The sequence below is a fragment of the Triticum aestivum genome, chromosome 3A, assembly GCF_018294505.1.
Source record: "Triticum aestivum cultivar Chinese Spring chromosome 3A, IWGSC CS RefSeq v2.1, whole genome shotgun sequence".
In the NCBI taxonomy this organism is placed as follows: Eukaryota; Viridiplantae; Streptophyta; class Magnoliopsida; order Poales; family Poaceae; genus Triticum; species Triticum aestivum.
Genome location: NC_057800.1, coordinates 214,394,583 through 214,410,108, shown reverse-complemented (window position 1 = coordinate 214,410,108; position 15,526 = coordinate 214,394,583).

The following is a 15,526-nucleotide window of genomic DNA, read 5'->3' as shown; positions in this document are numbered from 1 at the left end:
CGCAATCAAGTACTTACCCCTCAAGCTCAAAGGGCCAGCTCGGCACTGGCTTAAAAGCCTCCCCGAAAACTCCATTGGAAGCTGGGAAGAGCTTGAAGACGCCTTTCACGCAAATTTTCAAGGGACCTATGTCCGACCACCAGATGCAGATGATTTAAGTCATATAACTCAACAGCCCGGAGAGTCAGCCCGAAAGCTTTGGAACAAGTTCCTCACTAAAAAGAACCAAATAGTAGACTCTCTGGACGCTGAAGCCTTAGCAGCTTTGAAGCACAGCGTTCGAGACGAATGGCTTGCCAGACACCTCGGCCAAGAAAAGCCGAGAACAATGGCAGCATTAACAAGCCTCATGACCCGCTTTTGCGTGGGCGAGGACAGCTGGTTAGCCCGATGCAGCACCAACGACCCAAGTACATCCGAAGTCAGCGACGGAAATGGGAAATCACGATGCGGCAAAAACAAGCGTCGGAATAAAGAAGACAGCCCGAAGAGCACGGCGGTAAACGCCGGATTCAGAAGCTCTCGGCCAGGTCAGCAAAAGCTGCCCTCCAAAGGTAACAAAGACGAACTGTCCAGCCTAAACAAGATTCTGGACCAAATATGTCAGATCCATAGCACCCCCGATAAACCTGCAAATCATACCCATAGAGAATGTTGGGTATTCAAGCAGTCCGGCAAGCTCAACGCCGAACATAAGGGGCAGGATACACCAAGCGAAGACGAGGACGAGCCTCGCAAGCAAAGCACTGGGGAACAGAAGAAATTCCCACCAGAAGTCAAAACAGTAAACGTGTTACACATGACAAAGGGGAGAAACAAAGAGACACTCCTAGAGACACATGCCCTAGGGCCCATCACCGCGGAGTTCTGCCACTGGTCGTCCCAACCGATCACCTTTGACCATCGGGATTACTCGGCAAGTATCCGTCGTGCAGGATGGGCTGCCTTGGTATTAGACCCAATAATTGACGGATACCACTTCACATGAGTCCTGATGGACGGCGGCAGCAGTCTAAACCTAATATATCAGGACACAGTCCGCAAAATGGGGATAGACCCAACAAAAATTAGCCACAGCAATACTACCTTTAAAGGAGTAACGCCAGGCCCAGAGGCCCATTGCACGGGCTCCCTGCTACTAGAGGTTATATTCTGCTTTCCCGATAACTTCCGCAGTGAAAATTTACATCGCTCCGTTCCAAAGTGGTTATCAAGCACTACTCAGACGCGAAGCTTTCGCTCGATTTAACGCAATACCGCATTACGCTTCTCCCATGCTTAAGATGCCCGGTCCGCGTGGCATCATTACAGTAAATGGAAATATTGAGCGCTCCTTGCGCATGGAAGACCGTGTGGCTGCCTTGGCAGCCGCACACTAAACGGCCTCACCAACTAAAGCATCTGACAGGTCGTTAAGACCATGGACGCGGTTGGACGAGTCCGTCATAGCTATATGTAATTAATACAGGTTTGATGGCTATACCCCTATTATACAATACAAGGGGCTCAACGCGCGCAAACAAGTGACAATTAGGCTCAACTTTACTCATTTCAAACTGTACATGGTTTATTTAGTATAACCTACCTTTTGCACGACAACTTTTCAATTAAGTTCCTTTCTTTTTCAGATGACCATCGTGCTACACCCGTCTAGAATACGGCACAACGGAGACACAGGCACAGACGTGCAGCAGGGACGCGTTCCAAGGATTCTTTTTAGATTAAGACCCTGCGTAAACCTTTTTTACTGTCTCTTGTTGATACACATCCCCTGGATTCTCAGTACAATTGAGAAGGATGCTGACGTATTGGCATGTGGCCACGTCAGAGTATTGCACGTACCTGGACACTAGGGGCTTATTACAAAGGGCACTGCTTAAGCCCGGTTTACATCATAAAGACCGAATACCTTAGGGAGTGTTCGGCGTCGCGAGTTTGGCCTTATATGCATCAGCTCCGAATCATGTCTTTGGTCAAATGTTGGGTTTGCCCAGCTCCTGTGTTTTGCTGCCTTACGTTCCGCTCTATCGGCTAAGGCGGCACCAGGAGAACTACTGCGATTGTGCCTTGGTTCATCCGGACAAGCACCTTAGTAGAGAAAGCCAAAAACTAACTGTCATAATATAGTGTGAGACTGGTCAACCACTCGATGACCTAGCGGAATCTTCAGGATTCCTCCGCCTTAACGAAGGGTCGTTTCCCGGCCAGGCATGTACGCGCCACGAATCCGGATGAGCGCGGAGCCACCAGGGGCTATATAGTAGCCCCACTGTCAAACTCCTCTGGCTAAGTGAAAGTGTTAAAGCATTATAGTCCGGTTGCCTAGTTCGCTGCGCTATCACCTCCTTAATGGACCAAGACATTGGATCGAGTGTGAACATGCGTCTTCTGCGAACACCCCCGCATTAGGTTATATACATATATACATAAACGGCCGCACAGGAGGCATCATAGCACATTCGGGCAAAAGTATAAATACAGCCATGATAAATTTAAAAAAACATTGTTTTTACAATGAGAATACATGTCACTCAAACATAATATTCTTTGAGCACTGAGCCTCTATCGAACGAGCGCCTTCAAGAACTTCTTCAAAGTAGTGCTCGGCAGCCACTCGGCCTATGGCCGAACCCTGTGCCGCAACAGTGGTGGCATCCATCTCCGCCCAGTATGTTTTGACACGGGCAAGGGCCATCCGCGAGCCTTCTATGCACGCCGACCTCTTCACATCATCAATGTGTGGCACAGCACCAAGGAATTTTTGCACTAAGCTAAAGTAGTTATTCGGCCTTGGCCCTCTCGACCATAGATGATCCACAACGGACCTCATAGCAAGTCCGGATAATCTATGGAGCTCGGCCCACTCGGACATTTGCTCATTCAACAGTAGCGGACAGGCTGGAGCATGAAACTGTGACCAAAACAGTTTTTCCACTTCGTGATCTTCCCGATCCTTGAAGTACTCGGCCGCATCAGCCGCACTTGCAGCCAAATCCACGTAGGCGTCCGCAGAACTCCATAGCCGGTCCAGAGGTGCATACATCGGGTCCCCGAACTTAGTCCACAACAACAAGGGCTTCCTGGATACAATATCTGCAACTTGATGCAGCTCCTCCTTCGTCGCTCTAATTTGGGAGCAGGCTTCCTTGGCAGCCACCCGGGCCTTTTCCAGGTCCGTCTCCTTTGCCTGGTTTTCTTCTTCAAGAAGCTAGTAATGGTTAGCAGCATCTTTTAACTCTACAACCATCTTGGCTATTTTTTCCTTGCTCTCGCAATGCGCGGCCTGTTCGGCCCTTAACTCTCCGGCCGCCTTTAAAGCGGCCGCATTGCTACTCCTTGCTTGCTCCTTGGCTCGGGAAAGCTCTGCCCGAAGGGTCTCCACGGTGGCAGCTCCATCTGCAGTCACAACATATTAAAGATACTGGCATCATGCTGCTCTTACCACGTGACAATCACCAGAGAAATCACCTACCCTGTGCCTCGTCAAGCCGCTTGTTGACAAGCACGATGTCGGCATCTGCCGCATCTAGCTGCCGCTTTAGTTCGGCAAACCCATCAGTCCGGCTAGCCACCGGAGCTTCAACCACCTGCACATAAAGGCGGTCTGGTTATTACTTGGGACTATGATCCTCTGTTTGGTGCCGTTCTCGGTGACAACCAGAGTCTCAGGGGCTACTATCTGCATGGGCATACCTAACGTATGTGGTACTATTAAAGGCATACATTATTTTACGTACCTCGAAGCCTTTCAGCAGACTCATAAAAGCTTCATGCAAACCGCTTTCGGCGGATGAAATCCTTTCAATTACCTTACCCATTAACGTATGATGCGCTTCCAAGACGACAGCTTTCCCCAGAAGATCATTCAATGCGTCCGACCACACACAGTACGGACCCTTGCTGTCGCTCGCCTCAGGAGCCGAATACTGGGGATGCCGGGCAGCCAAAGGGTTATCCTCTGGCGATATTGGATCCGGAGATACCCTTCACGACGACACTTCAAGGTCACCAGCTTCTTGAGCTAGGGAGTCTGGGGGGCATTTCGCTCTCCATCATCTCCGGAAGAAGATCCCCCGAAGATGAACTCTGTCGAGAAGGGCTGCGATCCGGACTACAATTTACAGGCATCGGTTATTGTCTTCGAAAGTAAGGTAGGATATCTTCACTATTAAGTACTTTTTGATTACTTACAGCTCGGTAGAGGGCTGATCCCCACGCGGACATTGTGCAGCAAGAATACCCTCCAAGGCAGGACCCTCTGGCAGAGATTCCTTCTCCCGTTTGGAAACCTTAGTTTCCGGATCTTTAGAGGTAGTCCTCTTCCTTCCCCGGGGAGAGAGAATGCCAGATTCTTCCCCTTGGTTATCCTCCCTCGTGGAGGCACTCATTCCCTTGATTGGAATAGGTAGCGATGGAGGCCCGCTTTCGCCCTCTTTATTCCCCCCTTCATCTTCCTTTGAGGGCACTAGACAAGGTGCTGGCTCGAGCATCTTTTCCAGCACCGGATTATCCAAGCCTTCAGGAAGGGGGGCCGAGCACCGGATCATCTTCTCCTTTGTTATCCAGTCCTAGTCAAAGAGTGATTCTTCAGAATGATGTCATGATAAATAAAAGGACAGTGTGTTCGTCCATGGGATTACTTACTTGGGCAGCGGGGCGGTTGCAGCTCAGGCCCACGTCCTCGGTAGTGTCCGGACACTCTATTTGGGGTCCGAAGAACGATTTGTACATCTCCTCGTGCGTCATGCCGAGGAAATTCTGAATAGTGCGTGGTCCTTCTGGGTTGAATTCCCACATGCGGAGGGGCCGGCGTTTGCAAGGCTGGACTCGACAAACCAGCATAACTTGCATTGCCATAACCAGACTGAAATCTCCCTCAAAGAGATCTCGGATACGGCTCTGCAGTATTGGCACGTCCTTGGCTGGACCCCAGCTCAGCCCCCTGCTGATCCATGACATCAGTTATGGTGGAGGGCCCGAGTGAAAGGTGGGGGCAGCTACCCACTTGGCACTTCAGGGAGCTGTGACGTAAAACCACTCCCGTTGCCACAATCCGGACACCTCTAGAAAGGAACCCTTTGGCCATGGAGTGTCAGCAATTTTGCTTATTAGAGCACCTCCACACGCTGTGTACTGCCCCTCGACCATCTTTGGCTTCACATCGAAGGTCTTGAGCCACTGGCCGAAGTGAGGGGTAATGCGAAGGAAGGCCTCACAAGCGACAATAAATAACGAGATGTGAAGAAGGGAATCCGGGGCCAGATCGTGAAAATCCAGCCCGTAATAAAACATAAGACCCCTAACAAAGGGATCCAGACCGAGGCCTAGTCCTCGGAGGAAGTGGGAGACGAACACAACGCTCTCATTGGGTTCGGGAGTAGGGACGACCTACCCTCGGGCCGGCAGCCTATGCGAAATTTCGGCGGTCAGATATCTGGCCTCCCTCAACTTCTTGACGTCCTCCTCCGTGATGGAGGAAGGCATCCACCGGCCTTGAAGGCTGGATCCGGACATGATTGAAGGTCCGAAGCACCTGACCTGGGCTTTGGGTGTTAGAACTCGAGGCGGGGGAAGGATTCGATTGAGCTCGGGAGGGAAAAAAGAAAAAGCCTTGTCCCTTTATGAAGGGGATGAATATTAGGCATCCTCCTCGTGGCTGTTCGAGACTTACCTAAGATCTAGGAGTCATACCAACAGGCACGGTTGGGTTACCCACGTTTGTATTGATGAGAATCCCGTGGTAAGGGGAACACGATCTCTGCTTTGACAAGACGTGTCAACAAACCGCCTCGTGTTATGTGTGGGGCTGGTTAAAGAAAAATGGTTCAAATAATTACCGGGCCGTGGCGTGATGTCATGCTGCCAAAACATGTCAGCAGATTAGATTTGTGGAAATATTATTCTCTCTACGGTGGTATGTGGAACTTATTCTGCAGGGTCGGACACTATCCTTGTATTCAAACTCTTCCGTGGTGTATTCGGATGAGGAACCCGCCTTGCAATGCCGAAGACAACACTGCGCGCCGGACTCATCGTCACTGAAGCCTGATTCAGGGGCTACTAAGGGGGAGTCCTAGATTAGGGGGTCTCCGGACAGCCGGACTATATCCTTTGGCCGGACTATTGGACTATGAAGATACAAGATTGAAGACTTCGTCCCGTGTCCGGATGGGACTCTACTTGGCGTGGAAGGCAAGCTAGGCAATACGGATATGCATATCTCCTCCTTTGTAACCGACCTTGTGTAACCCTAGCCTCCTCCGGTGTCTATACAAACCGGAGGGTTTTAGTCCGTAGGACAACATACAATCATACCATAGGCTAGCTTCTAGGGTTTAGCCTCTCCGATCTCGTGGTAGATCAACTCTTGTACTACTCATATTATCAAGAATAATCAAGCAGGACGTAGGATTTTACCTCCATCAAGAGGTCCCGAACCTGGGTAAAACATCGTGTCCCCTGCCTCCTATTACCATCCGCCTTAGACGCACAGTTCGGGACCCCCTACCCGAGATCCGCCGGTTTTGACACCGACACATGCTTTTCCATAAACCATTTTATACGGAGACATACCCATACGATTTTTATATGCAGTTCTATAGGCCCATAATGCATTATCATGTTTATTGGACCAATTATTTCTAGATCTATTAACAGTATTTTGCAAAATTAATTTAATCTCTCTATTACTCAGTTCTACTTGACCACTAGAGTGTGGGTGGTATGGAGATGCAATTCTATGATTAACATCATACTTAGCAAGCATTTTACGAAAAGCACCATGAATAAAATGTGAAGCGCCATCAGTCATTAAGTATCTAGGGACTCCAAACCTCGAAAAAATAACTTCTTTAAGCATCTTAATAGAGGTGTTATGATCAGCACTACTAGTTGGAATAGCTTCTACCCACTTAGTAACGTAATCAGCAGCAACTAAAATATGTGTATACCCATTAGAGGAAGGAAACGGTCCCATATAATCAAAGCCCCAAACATCAAATGTTTCAATAACAAGTGAATAGTTCCTAGGCATTTCTTGACGTCTAATAATATTACCAATTCTTTGACATTCATCACAAGACAAGACAAACTTACGGGCATCTTTGAAAAGAGTAGGCCAATAAAAACCAGATTGCAATACCTTATGTGCAGTTCTATCTCCAGCATGGTGTCCTCTATAAGCCTCAGAGTGACACTTGTGTAGGATATGTTCCTGTTCATGCTCAAGTACACAACGTCTAATAACACCATCTACTCCTTTATAAAGGTGTGGGTCATCCCATAAGTAATGTCTTAAATCATAGAAAACCTTTTTGTTTTGCTGGTATGTGAAACTAGGTGGTATAAATTTAGTAGCAATGTAATTGGCATAATCAGCATACCATGGAGCAATACGAGAAGCATTTATGACAACTAATTGTTCATCAGGGAAGCTATTATCAATAGGTAGTGGGTCATCAAGAACATCCTCTAACCTAGATAAGTTGTCTCCAACGGGGTTCTCAGCTCCCTTTCTATCAATAATACGCAAATCAAATTCTTGTAGCAAGAGAACCCATCTAATAAGTCTAGGTTTAGCACCTTTCTTTTCCATAAGATATTTAATAGCAGCATGATCAGTGTGAAGAGTTACTTTAGAATCAACAATATAAGGTCTGAACTTATCACAAGCAAATACAACTGATAAAAATTCTTTTTCAGTAGTAGCATAATTTCTCTAGGCACTGCCTAGAGTTTTACTAGCATATTGGATAACATTTAATTTCTTATCAACTCTTTCTCCTAGAACAGCACCTACATCATAATCACTAGCATCACACATAATTTCAAAGGGTAAATTTCGATCAGGTGGCTGAACAATAGGTGCAGAAATCAAGGCTTTCTTAAGTATTTTAAATGCTTCTACACAACCATCATCAAAGACAAAAGGAATATCTTTTTGTAAGAGATTAGTCAGAGGCCTAGAAATTTTTTAGAAGTCTTTAATGAACCTCCTATAAAAACCAGCATGACCAAGGAAACTTCTTATACCTTTAATGTCTGTAGGACACAGCATCTTTTCAATAGCATCAACTTTAGCTTTATCAACTTCAATACCTCTTTCAGAAATTTTATGCCCCAAGACAATACCTTCATTAACCATAAAGTGGCACTTTTCCCAATTCAAGACAAGATTAGTTTCTTCACATCTATGCAAAATTTGATCAAGGTTGCTAAGCAATAATCAAAAGAAGTTCCATACACGGAGAAATCATCCATGAAAACCACAACAATCTTTTCACAAAAGTCAGAGAATATAGCAGTCATACATCTTTGAAAGGTAGGAGGTGCATTACATAAACCAAAAGGCATATATCTATAAGCAAAGGTACCGAAAGGGCAAGTAAAAGTGGTCTTTTCCTGATCCTATTTTGACACAGGTATTTGAGAGAAACCAGAATAACCGTCTAGAAAGCAAAAATGTGTATGTTTGGATAATATTTCTAGCATTTGATCAATAAAAGGTAAAGGGTAATGATCCTTTCTAGTAGCTTTATTTAATTTGCGGAAGTCAATTACCATTCTATAACCTGTAACAATTCTTTGTGGGATCAATTCATCTTTATCATTAGGAACAACAGTAATACCTCCCTTCTTAGGGACACAATGGACAGGACTTATCCACTGACTATCAGCAACATGATAAATTATACCTGCCTCCAGAAGCTTTAGTATTTCATTTCTTACCACTTCTTTCATCATAGGATCTAACCGTCGTTGGTGATCAACAACCGGTTTAGCGTCTTTCTCCAATTTTGTTTTGTGCTGGCGTAGAGTGGGACTAATGCCCTTAAGATCATCAAGAGTATATCCAATAGCAGCACGGTGCTTCTTCAGAGTTTTCAATAATTTCTCTTCTTCCTGATCTGAAAGGTTAGCACTAATAAAAATAGGATATATCTTCTTCTCATCAAGATAAGCATATTTAAGAGTATCAGGTAATGGTTTAAGCTCAAACACGGGATCACCCTTGGGTGGAGGAGGATCCCCTAGAATTTCAATAGGCAAGTTGTGTTTCAAAATAAGTCCCTATTTAAAGAATACTTCATCTATTTCCCTTCTTTCATTCATAAACATATCATTTTCATGGTCTAGCAAATATTGTTGTAAAGTATCATTAGGAGGCACGGCAATATAAGTAAGACCAATAAGTTCATCTTTACTAGGCAGTTATTTATCATGGGGTTGTCTACGAAATTTAGCAAAATTAAAATCATGATACATATCCCCTAAACCAACAGTAACAATATCCTTTGCGCAGTCTATCTTAGCATTAACAGTATTCAAGAAGGGTCTACCAAATATAATGGGACAAAAGTCATCTTGTGGGGAATCAAGAACAAGAAAATCAGTAGGATATTTAATTTTCCCACACAAGACTTCAACATCTCAAACAATCCCAATTGGTGAAATAGTACCTCTATTGGAAATCTTAATAGTAACATCAATATCTTTTATCACAGCAGGTGTGATATCTTGCATAATTTCTTTATATAAAGTATAAGGTATTGCACTGATAGTAGCACCCATATCACATAAGACATGATAACAGTGATCTCCTATTTTAACCAAAACAACAGGCATGCCAACAACAGGTCTATGTTTATTTTTAGTATCGAGTCTGGCAATTCTAGCAGCTTCATCATAGAAGTAAATAACATGCCCATCAATATCGACCAAGAGATCCTTAACCATAGAAATACTAGGTTCAACTTTAATTTACTCAGAGGGTGTAGGTGTTATAGCATTACTCTTGTGGACCACAGTTGAAGCTTTAGCATGATCCTTTATTCTAACAGGGAAAGGTGGTTTCTCAATATAAGCGGTAGGAACAATAGGATCAACATTATAAGTGATAGTCTTTTGTTCAACTTTAATAGGTTCAACTACTTTTACTTCAATGGGAGGATGATATTTAAACCACTTCTCCTTAGGGAGATCAACATGAGTAGCAAATGATTCACAGAAAGAAGCTACTATCTTAGAGTCCAGTCCATACTTAGTGCTAAATTCATGAAAAGCCTTGGTATCCATAAAAGATTTAACACAATAAAACTTAGGTGTTATACCTGACTCCTTACCTTCGTCGAGTTCCCAATGTTTAGAGTTGTGTTTAATTCTTTTCAATAAATCCCATCTGAATTCAATAGTCTTCATCATAAAAGAGCCAGTACAAGAAGTATCGAGCATGGAGCGATTATTGAGAGAAAGTCGAGCATAAAAATTTTGAATGATAATTTCTCTTGAGAGCTCATGATTGGGGCATGAATATACCATTGACTTAAGCCTCCCCCAAGCAAGAGCGATACTTTCTCCGTCGCGACGCCAAAAATTATATATATAATTATGATCACGATAAACCAGATGCATAGGATAAAACTTCTGATGAAATTTCAATTTCAATCGGTTGTAGTTCCACGATCCAATATCATCACATAGACTAAACCATGTCAATGACTTTCCCTTTAGAGATAAAGGTAAGACCTTCTTCTTGATAACATCCTTGGGTATACCTGCAAGCTTAAATAATCCACAAACTTCATCCATATAGATTAGGTGCATATCGGGATGTAATGTTCCATCTCCTGTAAAAGTGTTAGCTAGCAGTTTCTCTATCATACTCGAAGGAATTTCAAAGTAAACATTTACAATGTGTTCAATAGGTTGAGGAGCAACTCTTTTATCTACTGGTCGGGGTGAAGATACCCCGAGCAAGCCCCACAAAGGATTATTTTCCATAGTAACAAGTGACAGTAAATTTCAGCACACTATATAAAATTTTCCTTACCAAATTCCACCTACCAGAGGCGCTTCACTACCCGGCAACGGCGCTAGAAAAGAGTCTTGATGACCCACAATTATAGGGGATCTATAGTAGTCCTTTCGATAAGTAAGAGTGTCAAACCCAATGAGGATCAGAGGGAAATGACAAGCAGTTTTCAGTAAGGTATTCTCTGCAAGCACTGAAATTATCGGTAACAGATAGTTTTATGATAAGGTAATTCGTATGGGTAACAAGTAACAAAAGTAAACAAGGTGCAGCAAGGTGGCCCAGTCCTTTTTGTAGCAAAGGCAAGCCTGGAGAAATCTTATATAAAGGGAAGCGCTCCTGAGGACACATGGGAATTATCGTCAAGCTAGTTTTCATCATGCTAATATGATTCGCGTTCGTTACTTTGATAATTTGATATGTGGGTGGACCAGTGCTTGGGTACTGCCCTTCCTTGGACAAGCATACCTCTTATGATTAACCCCCTCGCAAGCATCCGCAACTATGAAAGAAGAATTAAGGTAAACCTAACCATAGCATGAAACATATGGATCCAAATCAGCCCCTTATGAAGCAACGCATAAACTAGGGTTTAAGCTTCTGTCACTCTAGCAACCCATCATCTACTTATTACTTCCCAATGCCTTCCCCTAGGCCCAAACAATGGTGAAGTGTCATGTAGTTGACGTTCACATAACACCACTAGAGGAAAGACAACATACATCTCATCAAAATATCGAACGAATACCAAATTCACATGACTACTTATAACAAGACTTATCCCATGTCCTCAGGAACAAATGTAATTACTCACAAATCATATTCATGTTCATAATCAGAGGGGTATTAATGTGCATAAAGGATCTAAACTTATAATCTTCCACCCAATAAACCAACTAGCATCAACTACAAGGAGTAATCAACACTACTAGCAACCCACATGTACCAATCTGAGGTTTTGAGACAAAGATCGGACACAAGAGATAAACTAGGGTTTGAGAGGAGATGGTGCTGGTAAATATGTTGATGGAGATTGACCCCTCCCGATGAGAGGATCGATGGTGATGACGATGGTGATGATTTCCCCCTCCCGGAGGGATATTTCACCTTCATTACAGCTCCACCGGAGCCCTAGATTGGTTCCGCCTCGAGACGGCGGCGCTTCGTCCCGAAAGCTTCCTTATGATTTTTTCCAGGGCAAAAGACACATTATACTAGAAGATGGGCATTGGGGGGCTTCCAGGTGGCCCACGAGGCAGGGGCGCGCCCTCCACCCTCGTGGACAGTGGGTGGCCCCCTCTGGTGCTTCCTTCGCCCAATATTTTTTATATATTCCAAAATTGACTTTCTGGAGTTTCAGGACTTTTGGAGTTGTGCAGGATAGGTCTCTAATATTTGCGCCTTTTCCAGCCCAGAATTCCAGCTGCCGGCATTCTCCCTCTTCATGTAAACCTTGTAAAATAAGAGAGAAAAGGCATAAGTATTGTGACATAATGTGTAATAACAGCCCATAATGCAATAAATATCGATATAAAAGCATCATGCAAAATGGACGTATCAGAGATCATCTTATAATTCTACCGCCGTACTAAGCAAACTAAGATGCATAAAAGATAAACATCACATGCATCAATGTAAGTGATATGATATGGCCATCATCATCTCGTGCCTTTGATCTCCATCTCCAAAACACCGTCATGATCACCATCGTCACCAGCTTGACACCTCGATCTCCATCGTAGCATCGTTATCGTCTCGCCAACTATTGCTTCCACGACTATCGCTACTGCATAGTGATAATGTAAAGCAAGTACATGGCGATTGCATTTCATACAATAAAGCAACAACCATATGGCTCCTGGCAGTTGTCGATAACTTTGTTACAAAACATGATCATCTTATACAACAATTTATATAATCATGTCTTGACCATATCACATCACAGCATGCCCTGCAAAAACAAGTTAGACGTCCTCTGCTTTGTTGTTGCAAGTTTTACGTGGCTGCTACGGGCTTAGCAAGAACCGTTCTTACCTATGCATCAAAAACCACAACAATTTTTCATCAAGTGTGTTGTTTTAACCTTCAACAAGGACCGGGCGTAGTCACACTCGATTCAACTAAAGTTGGAGAAACATACACCCACTAGCCACCTGTGTGCGAAGCACGTCGGTACAACCAGTCTCATGAACGTGGTCATGTAATTTCGGTCTGGGTCGCTTCATCCAACAATACTGCTGAATCAAAGTACGACATGTTGGTAAGAAGTATGGCTATTATTGCCCACAACTCTTTGTGTTCTACTCGTGCATATAACATCTATGCATAGACCTGGCTCGGATGCCACTGTTGGGGAACGCAGTATTTCAAAATTTTCCTACAATCACAAAAGATCTATCTAGGAGATGCATAGCAACAAGAGGGAAGAGTGTGTCTACGTACCCTCGTAGCCCGAAAGCGGAAGCGTTTAGTAACACAGTTGATGTAGTCGAACATCTTCGCGGTCCAACCGATCAAGTACCGAGCGCACGGCACTTCTGTGATCTACACACATTCAGCTCGGTGACGTCCCTCATACTCTTGATCCAACTGAGGCCGAGGGTGTGTTTCGTCAGCACGACGGCGTGTCGATGGTGATGATGAAGTTACTGATGCAGGGCTTCACCTAAGCACTACGACAATATGACCGAGGTGTAAAACTGTGGAGGGGAGGCACCGCGCACGGCTAAAGATCAACTTGTGTGTATATGGGGTGCCCCCTCCCCCGTATATAAAGGAGGGGAGGAGGAGGAGGAGGGCCGTCCACAAGGGGCACGCCCAAGGGGGGGAATCCTACTCCTAGTAGGAGTAGGTTTTCCCCTTTCCTAGTCCTAGTAGGAGAAGAAGGAAGGAGAGGAAGAAGAGAAGGAAAGGGGGGTCGCCCCCTAGCCCTAGTCCAATTCAGTTTGGGCTAGGGAGGGGGCGCGCCACACCTTGGCCTGCCTCCTCTCTTCCACCATTCACTACTAGGGAAAAGCCTATACATAGAATCTTACCAGTAGCGCGCTTTAAAATCAGGCGCTGTTGCTAAGTAGCAGTAGCGCGGGTTTTTAACCATCGCTACTACTAAGTTGATAGCAGTAGCGCTGGTTTTTTACCCTCGGTACTACTAAGCAGTCTCTACCGTGCCCCCCGGGACATGCCATAGTAGTAGCGCAGGTTTTTAACCCTCGCTACTACTAAGTTGATAGCAGTAGCGCTGGTTTTTACCCCTCGCTACTACTAAGCGGTCTCTACCGTGCCCCTGGGCCATGCCATAGTAGTAGCGAGGGTTATAAACCCGCGCTACTACTAAGTTTTTACCCCTCACTACTACTAAGAGGTCTCAACCGTGCCCCTCCGGGACATGCCATAGTAGTAGCGAGGGGTAAAATCCCTCGCTACTACTAAAGGTCCCATTTTGAAACTCTACCCCCCCCCCATGGATCGCCTTTTCGGTTTTGTAAAAAGAAAAAGAAAATGATAAAAACTTCAAAAATTAAAATCCTTCGAGATGTAGTTATGTTACTACATCTACTAGTTAGGAAAATTTAAAAACTTAAATTTGGACATGTTTTGCAAAAAGTGTAGGGAAAATGTAAAACGGCTATAACTTTTGCATACGATGTTAGAAAAAAACGTATAATATATCAAAATGTTTCAAAAATTAAAATCCTTCGAGATGTAGTTATGTTACTATATTTACTAGTTAGGAAAATTTAAAAACTTAAATTTGGACATGTTTTGCAAAAAGTGTAGGGAAAATGTAAAACGGCTATAACTTTTGCATACGATGTCAGAAAAAACGTATAATATATCAAAATGTTCAGCACTAAAATCCGCATACGATGGAGACGGCCTATGGCCTGTTTGCAAATTTTTAGAATCCTCAAATTCTAAAAGGAAAAAAAGTTATGCTCAAATTTCAGTTTTTTTTAATTTTGGTCAAATCTGGTCAAACTGTGGTCAAACTACTTATTCAAGAAGTATTAGTGTTACTAAATAATTATTCAAGAATATTAGTGTTACTAAATAATTATTTCAGTTTTTTGGAATTTTGGTCAAATCTGGTCAAACCGTGGTCAAACTTTGGTCAAAATGTGGTCAAACTCCTTATTCAAGAAATATTAGTGTTACTAAATAATTATTGTTTTTTAGAACAATAGTTTTAAACTCAAACAGCAAAATGTGTGACTTCATGCTCAAGCTAAACTCCCGAGGGTTAATAGGATTGACATCTTACTATTGTCAGGAAAACAACAAGTGCAGACTTGGAATCGAGGGAGAATAGAACTCGGAAGTTAAGCGTGCTCAGGCTCGAGTAGTGAGAGGATGGGTGACCGTCCGGGAAGTTAGATGATTTGGAATGATGAGGGGTGATTAGAGATTAAACTGAGCAGCGATGAGGGTGATTAGAGATTAGAGGTTAAAATAATTCAGAAAATTGAAAATTTGCGCAAAAAACTCGAAAAAAATTCCACGGGTTAGTAGTAGCGCGGGTTTTTACCCACGCTAGTATTAACGGACGTAGTAGTAGCGCGGGTGGCACCCGCGCTGCTGCTATACGTTAGCTGTAGCGCCTTATTAGTAGCGCCGGCCCCCGCGCTGCTAATAGGCCCAAAACCCGCGCTGCTGCTAGGCTTTTCCCTAGTAGTGATTAGGCCCATGAGCCCCAATAACTTCTCGGGGGGGTCCGGT